Here is a 12,359-nt window from a genome sequence, read left to right on the forward strand (position 1 = left end):
ATGTGCTGCAGTTTTAAAAGTTTGGGTGCGGGGTATGATAATGATAATAATGAAAATTTAGACATCTGTACATGGATGATTCGATAACAAGATAAGGAAGAAGAAAAAAAGGAGAAAAGTGCGGCAGACTCGCCGGGAGTCGAACCCGTGACCAGCCGATGTAGAGTCAGACACTCTAAGCGCTAAACCGTCAAGGCTTTCATGCTGAAATGAGGATTTAATTCCCCTCTTATATGCGGTATGCAAACGAGCGCGCCGCAATTGTGACACGGACGCGCAGGTGGCAAAGTGATTAGCCGAAATAGTTCCGAGTAATCGTATATTTCGATAGTTGTACAGATTTTTCTCAACATATCGTATTTATATACCTCAGTGATATAAAATATTATCTTTGCAGTTGATTTAACGTTTGAATGGCCTTTTTTGAAAGTTTTTAAAAATCGAGGTCAGCAGGGTCAGAGTCAATCAAAAGAAATAGTTTTGAAAGTCTGTGGCAGGGTCAAAAGAAATAGTTGTTAGCGCCGATGATGTCAGTAATATGGCGGATTTCCGCCCCACCGGCCGTGAGATTTGCTCTCGTCACGTCATGAGCACATTGAACTGCTGGTCGAACCGTGCTGAATATGTACCGGCTACCGCTCTCTCCATCATCACCGACGATATGTGACGGTGCCGGTCGTGCGAGGTCGTTGTTTCAATGAAAAAGACGCACGCCACTGTCGTACCGGTACCTGAGAAAACTTGCCTTTTCAGGCAGATTTGCGATGATCGAAACAATACATCTACCTCATAGACTTTCATGTATTCTCATATGACAAGCCAAGTGGACACATAACCTGAACTAACATGCAGCTATCGGGAAAACTTGGTGGCTACTGACTCTTGGAGTTGATTGGCGTTAGAAGTAGGAACTAGATGTAATTGGACCAACATTAAATATAGGCCAACGACCGTCGTACCCGCCCCTTTAACTATCCAGGCACCAGTGGTTTTCGATATCCTCCGCCTCTCGATATGACGAATGAGTATAAAAAGCCTGAAACTCACGATACCCTTTCACTAATTCTGATTGGAAAATTCACGGTCCGACACTAATACTATTTTCTCCCAATGCATCCTCGAAAATAGCAGCTGCCGATTCGAACCATCCTCAGTAGAACTCGAACGCCCGGCATCAGTATGTGCTGCAGTTTTAAAAGTTTGGGTGCGGGGTATGATAATGATAATAATGAAAATTTAGACATCTGTACATGGATGATTCGATAACAAGATAAGGAAGAAGAAAAAAAGGAGAAAAGTGCGGCAGACTCGCCGGGAGTCGAACCCGTGACCAGCCGATGTAGAGTCAGACACTCTAAGCGCTAAACCGTCAAGGCTTTCATGCTGAAATGAGGATTTAATTCCCCTCTTATATGCGGTATGCAAACGAGCGCGCCGCAATTGTGACACGGACGCGCAGGTGGCAAAGTGATTAGCCGAAATAGTTCCGAGTAATCGTATATTTCGATAGTTGTACAGATTTTTCTCAACATATCGTATTTATATACCTCAGTGATATAAAATATTATCTTTGCAGTTGATTTAACGTTTGAATGGCCTTTTTTGAAAGTTTTTAAAAATCGAGGTCAGCAGGGTCAGAGTCAATCAAAAGAAATAGTTTTGAAAGTCTGTGGCAGGGTCAAAAGAAATAGTTGTTAGCGCCGATGATGTCAGTAATATGGCGGATTTCCGCCCCACCGGCCGTGAGATTTGCTCTCGTCACGTCATGAGCACATTGAACTGCTGGTCGAACCGTGCTGAATATGTACCGGCTACCGCTCTCTCCATCATCACCGACGATATGTGACGGTGCCGGTCGTGCGAGGTCGTTGTTTCAATGAAAAAGACGCACGCCACTGTCGTACCGGTACCTGAGAAAACTTGCCTTTTCAGGCAGATTTGCGATGATCGAAACAATACATCTACCTCATAGACTTTCATGTATTCTCATATGACAAGCCAAGTGGACACATAACCTGAACTAACATGCAGCTATCGGGAAAACTTGGTGGCTACTGACTCTTGGAGTTGATTGGCGTTAGAAGTAGGAACTAGATGTAATTGGACCAACATTAAATATAGGCCAACGACCGTCGTACCCGCCCCTTTAACTATCCAGGCACCAGTGGTTTTCGATATCCTCCGCCTCTCGATATGACGAATGAGTATAAAAAGCCTGAAACTCAGGATACCCTTTCACTAATTCTGATTGGAAAATTCACGGTCCGACACTAATACTATTTTCTCCCAATGCATCCTCGAAAATAGCAGCTGCCGATTCGAACCATCCTCAGTAGAACTCGAACGCCCGGCATCAGTATGTGCTGCAGTTTTAAAAGTTTGGGTGCGGGGTATGATAATGATAATAATGAAAATTTGGACATCTGTACATGGATGATTCGATAACAAGATAAGGAAGAAGAAAAAAAGGAGAAAAGTGCGGCAGACTCGCCGGGAGTCGAACCCGTGACCAGCCGATGTAGAGTCAGACACTCTAAGCGCTAAACCGTCAAGCTTTCATGCTGAAATGAGGATTTAATTCCCCTCTTATATGCGGTATGCAAACGAGCGCGCCGCAATTGTGACACGGACGCGCAGGTGGCAAAGTGATTAGCCGAAATAGTTCCGAGTAATCGTATATTTCGATAGTTGTACAGATTTTTCTCAACATATCGTATTCATATACCTCAGTGATATAAAATATTATCTTTGCAGTTGATTTAACGTTTGAATGGCCTTTTTTGAAAGTTTTTAAAAATCGAGGTCAGCAGGGTCAGAGTCAATCAAAAGAAATAGTTTTGAAAGTCTGTGGCAGGGTCAAAAGAAATAGTTGTTAGCGCCGATGATGTCAGTAATATGGCGGATTTCCGCCCCACCGGCCGTGAGATTTGCTCTCGTCACGTCATGAGCACATTGAACTGCTGGTCGAACCGTGCTGAATATGTACCGGCTACCGCTCTCTCCATCATCACCGACGATATGTGACGGTGCCGGTCGTGCGAGGTCGTTGTTTCAATGAAAAAGACGCACGCCACTGTCGTACCGGTACCTGAGAAAACTTGCCTTTTCAGGCAGATTTGCGATGATCGAAACAATACATCTACCTCATAGACTTTCATGTATTCTCATATGACAAGCCAAGTGGACACATAACCTGAACTAACATGCAGCTATCGGGAAAACTTGGTGGCTACTGACTCTTGGAGTTGATTGGCGTTAGAAGTAGGAACTAGATGTAATTGGACCAACATTAAATATAGGCCAACGACCGTCGTACCCGCCCCTTTAACTATCCAGGCACCAGTGGTTTTCGATATCCTCCGCCTCTCGATATGACGAATGAGTATAAAAAGCCTGAAACTCAGGATACCCTTTCACTAATTCTGATTGGAAAATTCACGGTCCGACACTAATACTATTTTCTCCCAATGCATCCTCGAAAATAGCAGCTGCCGATTCGAACCATCCTCAGTAGAACTCGAACGCCCGGCATCAGTATGTGCTGCAGTTTTAAAAGTTTGGGTGCGGGGTATGATAATGATAATAATGAAAATTTAGACATCTGTACATGGATGATTCGATAACAAGATAAGGAAGAAGAAATAAAGGAGAAAAGTGCGGCAGACTCGCCGGGAGTCGAACCCGTGACCAGCCGATGTAGAGTCAGACACTCTAAGCGCTAAACCGTCAAGGCTTTCATGCTGAAATGAGGATTTAATTCCCCTCTTATATGCGGTATGCAAACGAGCGCGCCGCAATTGTGACACGGACGCGCAGGTGGCAAAGTGATTAGCCGAAATAGTTCCGAGTAATCGTATATTTCGATAGTTGTACAGATTTTTCTCAACATATCGTATTTATATACCTCAGTGATATAAAATATTATCTTTGCAGTTGATTTAACGTTTGAATGGCCTTTTTTGAAAGTTTTTAAAAATCGAGGTCAGCAGGGTCAGAGTCAATCAAAAGAAATAGTTTTGAAAGTCTGTGGCAGGGTCAAAAGAAATAGTTGTTGGCGCCGATGATGTCAGTAATATGGCGGATTTCCGCCCCACCGGCCGTGAGATTTGCTCTCGTCACGTCATGAGCACATTGAACTGCTGGTCGAACCGTGCTGAATATGTACCGGCTACCGCTCTCTCCATCATCACCGACGATATGTGACGGTGCCGGTCGTGCGAGGTCGTTGTTTCAATGAAAAAGACGCACGCCACTGTCGTAACGGTACCTGAGAAAACTTGCCTTTTCAGGCAGATTTGCGATGATCGAAACAATACATCTACCTCATAGACTTTCATGTATTCTCATATGACAAGCCAAGTGGACACATAACCTGAACTAACATGCAGCTATCGGGAAAACTTGGTGGCTACTGACTCTTGGAGTTGATTGGCGTTAGAAGTAGGAACTAGATGTAATTGGACCAACATTAAATATAGGCCAACGACCGTCGTACCCGCCCCTTTAACTATCCAGGCACCAGTGGTTTTCGATATCCTCCGCCTCTCGATATGACGAATGAGTATAAAAAGCCTGAAACTCAGGATACCCTTTCACTAATTCTGATTGGAAAATTCACGGTCCGACACTAATACTATTTTCTCCCAATGCATCCTCGAAAATAGCAGCTGCCGATTCGAACCATCCTCAGTAGAACTCGAACGCCCGGCATCAGTATGTGCTGCAGTTTTAAAAGTTTGGGTGCGGGGTATGATAATGATAATAATGAAAATTTAGACATCTGTACATGGATGATTCGATAACAAGATAAGGAAGAAGAAAAAAAGGAGAAAAGTGCGGCAGACTCGCCGGGAGTCGAACCCGTGACCAGCCGATGTAGAGTCAGACACTCTAAGCGCTAAACCGTCAAGCTTTCATGCTGAAATGAGGATTTAATTCCCCTCTTATATGCGGTATGCAAACGAGCGCGCCGCAATTGTGACACGGACGCGCAGGTGGCAAAGTGATTAGCCGAAATAGTTCCGAGTAATCGTATATTTCGATAGTTGTACAGATTTTTCTCAACATATCGTATTTATATACCTCAGTGATATAAAATATTATCTTTGCAGTTGATTTAACGTTTGAATGGCCTTTTTTGAAAGTTTTTAAAAATCGAGGTCAGCAGGGTCAGAGTCAATCAAAAGAAATAGTTTTGAAAGTCTGTGGCAGGGTCAAAAGAAATAGTTGTTAGCGCCGATGATGTCAGTAATATGGCGGATTTCCGCCCCACCGGCCGTGAGATTTGCTCTCGTCACGTCATGAGCACATTGAACTGCTGGTCGAACCGTGCTGAATATGTACCGGCTACCGCTCTCTCCATCATCACCGACGATATGTGACGGTGCCGGTCGTGCGAGGTCGTTGTTTCAATGAAAAAGACGCACGCCACTGTCGTACCGGTACCTGAGAAAACTTGCCTTTTCAGGCAGATTTGCGATGATCGAAACAATACATCTTCCTCATAGACTTTCATGTATTCTCATATGACAAGCCAAGTGGACACATAACCTGAACTAACATGCAGCTATCGGGAAAACTTGGTGGCTACTGACTCTTGGAGTTGATTGGCGTTAGAAGTAGGAACTAGATGTAATTGGACCAACATTAAATATAGGCCAACGACCGTCGTACCCGCCCCTTTAACTATCCAGGCACCAGTGGTTTTCGATATCCTCCGCCTCTCGATATGACGAATGAGTATAAAAAGCCTGAAACTCAGGATACCCTTTCACTAATTCTGATTGGAAAATTCACGGTCCGACACTAATACTATTTTCTCCCAATGCATCCTCGAAAATAGCAGCTGCCGATTCGAACCATCCTCAGTAGAACTCGAACGCCCGGCATCAGTATGTGCTGCAGTTTTAAAAGTTTGGGTGCGGGGTATGATAATGATAATAATGAAAATTTAGACATCTGTACATGGATGATTCGATAACAAGATAAGGAAGAAGAAAAAAAGGAGAAAAGTGCGGCAGACTCGCCGGGAGTCGAACCCGTGACCAGCCGATGTAGAGTCAGACACTCTAAGCGCTAAACCGTCAAGGCTTTCATGCTGAAATGAGGATTTAATTCCCCTCTTATATGCGGTATGCAAACGAGCGCGCCGCAATTGTGACACGGACGCGCAGGTGGCAAAGTGATTAGCCGAAATAGTTCCGAGTAATCGTATATTTCGATAGTTGTACAGATTTTTCTCAACATATCGTATTTATATACCTCAGTGATATAAAATATTATCTTTGCAGTTGATTTAACGTTTGAATGGCCTTTTTTGAAAGTTTTTAAAAATCGAGGTCAGCAGGGTCAGAGTCAATCAAAAGAAATAGTTTTGAAAGTCTGTGGCAGGGTCAAAAGAAATAGTTGTTGGCGCCGATGATGTCAGTAATATGGCGGATTTCCGCCCCACCGGCCGTGAGATTTGCTCTCGTCACGTCATGAGCACATTGAACTGCTGGTCGAACCGTGCTGAATATGTACCGGCTACCGCTCTCTCCATCATCACCGACGATATGTGACGGTGCCGGTCGTGCGAGGTCGTTGTTTCAATGAAAAAGACGCACGCCACTGTCGTACCGGTACCTGAGAAAACTTGCCTTTTCAGGCAGATTTGCGATGATCGAAACAATACATCTTCCTCATAGACTTTCATGTATTCTCATATGACAAGCCAAGTGGACACATAACCTGAACTAACATGCAGCTATCGGGAAAACTTGGTGGCTACTGACTCTTGGAGTTGATTGGCGTTAGAAGTAGGAACTAGATGTAATTGGACCAACATTAAATATAGGCCAACGACCGTCGTACCCGCCCCTTTAACTATCCAGGCACCAGTGGTTTTCGATATCCTCCGCCTCTCGATATGACGAATGAGTATAAAAAGCCTGAAACTCAGGATACCCTTTCACTAATTCTGATTGGAAAATTCACGGTCCGACACTAATACTATTTTCTCCCAATGCATCCTCGAAAATAGCAGCTGCCGATTCGAACCATCCTCAGTAGAACTCGAACGCCCGGCATCAGTATGTGCTGCAGTTTTAAAAGTTTGGGTGCGGGGTATGATAATGATAATAATGAAAATTTAGACATCTGTACATGGATGATTCGATAACAAGATAAGGAAGAAGAAAAAAAGGAGAAAAGTGCGGCAGACTCGCCGGGAGTCGAACCCGTGACCAGCCGATGTAGAGTCAGACACTCTAAGCGCTAAACCGTCAAGGCTTTCATGCTGAAATGAGGATTTAATTCCCCTCTTATATGCGGTATGCAAACGAGCGCGCCGCAATTGTGACACGGACGCGCAGGTGGCAAAGTGATTAGCCGAAATAGTTCCGAGTAATCGTATATTTCGATAGTTGTACAGATTTTTCTCAACATATCGTATTTATATACCTCAGTGATATAAAATATTATCTTTGCAGTTGATTTAACGTTTGAATGGCCTTTTTTGAAAGTTTTTAAAAATCGAGGTCAGCAGGGTCAGAGTCAATCAAAAGAAATAGTTTTGAAAGTCTGTGGCAGGGTCAAAAGAAATAGTTGTTGGCGCCGATGATGTCAGTAATATGGCGGATTTCCGCCCCACCGGCCGTGAGATTTGCTCTCGTCACGTCATGAGCACATTGAACTGCTGGTCGAACCGTGCTGAATATGTACCGGCTACCGCTCTCTCCATCATCACCGACGATATGTGACGGTGCCGGTCGTGCGAGGTCGTTGTTTCAATGAAAAAGACGCACGCCACTGTCGTAACGGTACCTGAGAAAACTTGCCTTTTCAGGCAGATTTGCGATGATCGAAACAATACATCTACCTCATAGACTTTCATGTATTCTCATATGACAAGCCAAGTGGACACATAACCTGAACTAACATGCAGCTATCGGGAAAACTTGGTGGCTACTGACTCTTGGAGTTGATTGGCGTTAGAAGTAGGAACTAGATGTAATTGGACCAACATTAAATATAGGCCAACGACCGTCGTACCCGCCCCTTTAACTATCCAGGCACCAGTGGTTTTCGATATCCTCCGCCTCTCGATATGACGAATGAGTATAAAAAGCCTGAAACTCAGGATACCCTTTCACTAATTCTGATTGGAAAATTCACGGTCCGACACTAATACTATTTTCTCCCAATGCATCCTCGAAAATAGCAGCTGCCGATTCGAACCATCCTCAGTAGAACTCGAACGCCCGGCATCAGTATGTGCTGCAGTTTTAAAAGTTTGGGTGCGGGGTATGATAATGATAATAATGAAAATTTAGACATCTGTACATGGATGATTCGATAACAAGATAAGGAAGAAGAAAAAAAGGAGAAAAGTGCGGCAGACTCGCCGGGAGTCGAACCCGTGACCAGCCGATGTAGAGTCAGACACTCTAAGCGCTAAACCGTCAAGGCTTTCATGCTGAAATGAGGATTTAATTCCCCTCTTATATGCGGTATGCAAACGAGCGCGCCGCAATTGTGACACGGACGCGCAGGTGGCAAAGTGATTAGCCGAAATAGTTCCGAGTAATCGTATATTTCGATAGTTGTACAGATTTTTCTCAACATATCGTATTTATATACCTCAGTGATATAAAATATTATCTTTGCAGTTGATTTAACGTTTGAATGGCCTTTTTTGAAAGTTTTTAAAAATCGAGGTCAGCAGGGTCAGAGTCAATCAAAAGAAATAGTTTTGAAAGTCTGTGGCAGGGTCAAAAGAAATAGTTGTTGGCGCCGATGATGTCAGTAATATGGCGGATTTCCGCCCCACCGGCCGTGAGATTTGCTCTCGTCACGTCATGAGCACATTGAACTGCTGGTCGAACCGTGCTGAATATGTACCGGCTACCGCTCTCTCCATCATCACCGACGATATGTGACGGTGCCGGTCGTGCGAGGTCGTTGTTTCAATGAAAAAGACGCACGCCACTGTCGTACCGGTACCTGAGAAAACTTGCCTTTTCAGGCAGATTTGCGATGATCGAAACAATACATCTACCTCATAGACTTTCATGTATTCTCATATGACAAGCCAAGTGGACACATAACCTGAACTAACATGCAGCTATCGGGAAAACTTGGTGGCTACTGACTCTTGGAGTTGATTGGCGTTAGAAGTAGGAACTAGATGTAATTGGACCAACATTAAATATAGGCCAACGACCGTCGTACCCGCCCCTTTAACTATCCAGGCACCAGTGGTTTTCGATATCCTCCGCCTCTCGATATGACGAATGAGTATAAAAAGCCTGAAACTCAGGATACCCTTTCACTAATTCTGATTGGAAAATTCACGGTCCGACACTAATACTATTTTCTCCCAATGCATCCTCGAAAATAGCAGCTGCCGATTCGAACCATCCTCAGTAGAACTCGAACGCCCGGCATCAGTATGTGCTGCAGTTTTAAAAGTTTGGGTGCGGGGTATGATAATGATAATAATGAAAATTTAGACATCTGTACATGGATGATTCGATAACAAGATAAGGAAGAAGAAAAAAAGGAGAAAAGTGCGGCAGACTCGCCGGGAGTCGAACCCGTGACCAGCCGATGTAGAGTCAGACACTCTAAGCGCTAAACCGTCAAGGCTTTCATGCTGAAATGAGGATTTAATTCCCCTCTTATATGCGGTATGCAAACGAGCGCGCCGCAATTGTGACACGGACGCGCAGGTGGCAAAGTGATTAGCCGAAATAGTTCCGAGTAATCGTATATTTCGATAGTTGTACAGATTTTTCTCAACATATCGTATTTATATACCTCAGTGATATAAAATATTATCTTTGCAGTTGATTTAACGTTTGAATGGCCTTTTTTGAAAGTTTTTAAAAATCGAGGTCAGCAGGGTCAGAGTCAATCAAAAGAAATAGTTTTGAAAGTCTGTGGCAGGGTCAAAAGAAATAGTTGTTGGCGCCGATGATGTCAGTAATATGGCGGATTTCCGCCCCACCGGCCGTGAGATTTGCTCTCGTCACGTCATGAGCACATTGAACTGCTGGTCGAACCGTGCTGAATATGTACCGGCTACCGCTCTATCCATCATCACCGACGATATGTGACGGTGCCGGTCGTGCGAGGTCGTTGTTTCAATGAAAAAGACGCACGCCACTGTCGTACCGGTACCTGAGAAAACTTGCCTTTTCAGGCAGATTTGCGATGATCGAAACAATACATCTACCTCATAGACTTTCATGTATTCTCATATGACAAGCCAAGTGGACACATAACCTGAACTAACATGCAGCTATCGGGAAAACTTGGTGGCTACTGACTCTTGGAGTTGATTGGCGTTAGAAGTAGGAACTAGATGTAATTGGACCAACATTAAATATAGGCCAACGACCGTCGTACCCGCCCCTTTAACTATCCAGGCACCAGTGGTTTTCGATATCCTCCGCCTCTCGATATGACGAATGAGTATAAAAAGCCTGAAACTCAGGATACCCTTTCACTAATTCTGATTGGAAAATTCACGGTCCGACACTAATACTATTTTCTCCCAATGCATCCTCGAAAATAGCAGCTGCCGATTCGAACCATCCTCAGTAGAACTCGAACGCCCGGCATCAGTATGTGCTGCAGTTTTAAAAGTTTGGGTGCGGGGTATGATAATGATAATAATGAAAATTTAGACATCTGTACATGGATGATTCGATAACAAGATAAGGAAGAAGAAAAAAAGGAGAAAAGTGCGGCAGACTCGCCGGGAGTCGAACCCGTGACCAGCCGATGTAGAGTCAGACACTCTAAGCGCTAAACCGTCAAGCTTTCATGCTGAAATGAGGATTTAATTCCCCTCTTATATGCGGTATGCAAACGAGCGCGCCGCAATTGTGACACGGACGCGCAGGTGGCAAAGTGATTAGCCGAAATAGTTCCGAGTAATCGTATATTTCGATAGTTGTACAGATTTTTCTCAACATATCGTATTTATATACCTCAGTGATATAAAATATTATCTTTGCAGTTGATTTAACGTTTGAATGGCCTTTTTTGAAAGTTTTTAAAAATCGAGGTCAGCAGGGTCAGAGTCAATCAAAAGAAATAGTTTTGAAAGTCTGTGGCAGGGTCAAAAGAAATAGTTGTTAGCGCCGATGATGTAAGTAATATGGCGGATTTCCGTCCCACCGGCCGTGAGATTTGCTCTCGTCACGTCATGAGCACATTGAACTGCTGGTCGAACCGTGCTGAATATGTACCGGCTACCGCTCTCTCCATCATCACCGACGATATGTGACGGTGCCGGTCGTGCGAGGTCGTTGTTTCAATGAAAAAGACGCACGCCACTGTCGTACCGGTACCTGAGAAAACTTGCCTTTTCAGGCAGATTTGCGATGATCGAAACAATACATCTACCTCATAGACTTTCATGTATTCTCATATGACAAGCCAAGTGGACACATAACCTGAACTAACATGCAGCTATCGGGAAAACTTGGTGGCTACTGACTCTTGGAGTTGATTGGCGTTAGAAGTAGGAACTAGATGTAATTGGACCAACATTAAATATAGGCCAACGACCGTCGTACCCGCCCCTTTAACTATCCAGGCACCAGTGGTTTTCGATATCCTCCGCCTCTCGATATGACGAATGAGTATAATGAAATGGCCAGGGCCATTGTGCTCACCTCATGTGGAGGAAAGATGGATAAAGAGCATGGTATTGTGTCATGTAGTGTTAGGTTTGATGTAGGTCCAAGCAATTACAATTTCCCCAAAATGGCCAATTTACAGTACATTCGACCTCTGTGACCTTGAAAAGTAGGTCAAATCAAAGAAGACCCGGGTGACACATTGAATGGTTGTTAGAATTAGATGTACCTATGATATAAAATTGGTGCCAATCGGGCAAGTCATTATTAGGAATAATGGCATTTTGAAGAATTTAAGATTTGGCCCCCTCCCTGGAGGCCAAACGGCAAATCAGATCGCACCAAACTTCGGTACCTGAGATCACCTGACCAAGGGGTACATGTGTACTTAATTTGTGATCAATAGTCATTGCAGTTAAGAAACGTGCCATAGTTACGGCCTGACGGCGAAGTTACGCCATTTGACCTCTGTGACCTTGACAAGAAGGTCAAATTAAAAACCTGTGTGACATATACTGTATGGTGGTTAGATGTACCCATGATATCAAATTGGTGGCAATCGGGCAAGAAGTTAAGGAATAATCACATTTTTAAGGTTTTTGGATTTTGCCCCCTGGTGGTCAAGTGGTGAATCATATTGGACCAAACTTCGGTCCCTGAGATCACCTGACTAAGGGGTAAATGTGTATCAAATTTGGTATCGATAGTCATTGCAGTTTAGAAACGTGC

This window comes from Lineus longissimus, chromosome 2 (genome assembly GCF_910592395.1).
Source record: "Lineus longissimus chromosome 2, tnLinLong1.2, whole genome shotgun sequence".
NCBI classification, from domain to species: domain Eukaryota; kingdom Metazoa; phylum Nemertea; class Pilidiophora; order Heteronemertea; family Lineidae; genus Lineus; species Lineus longissimus.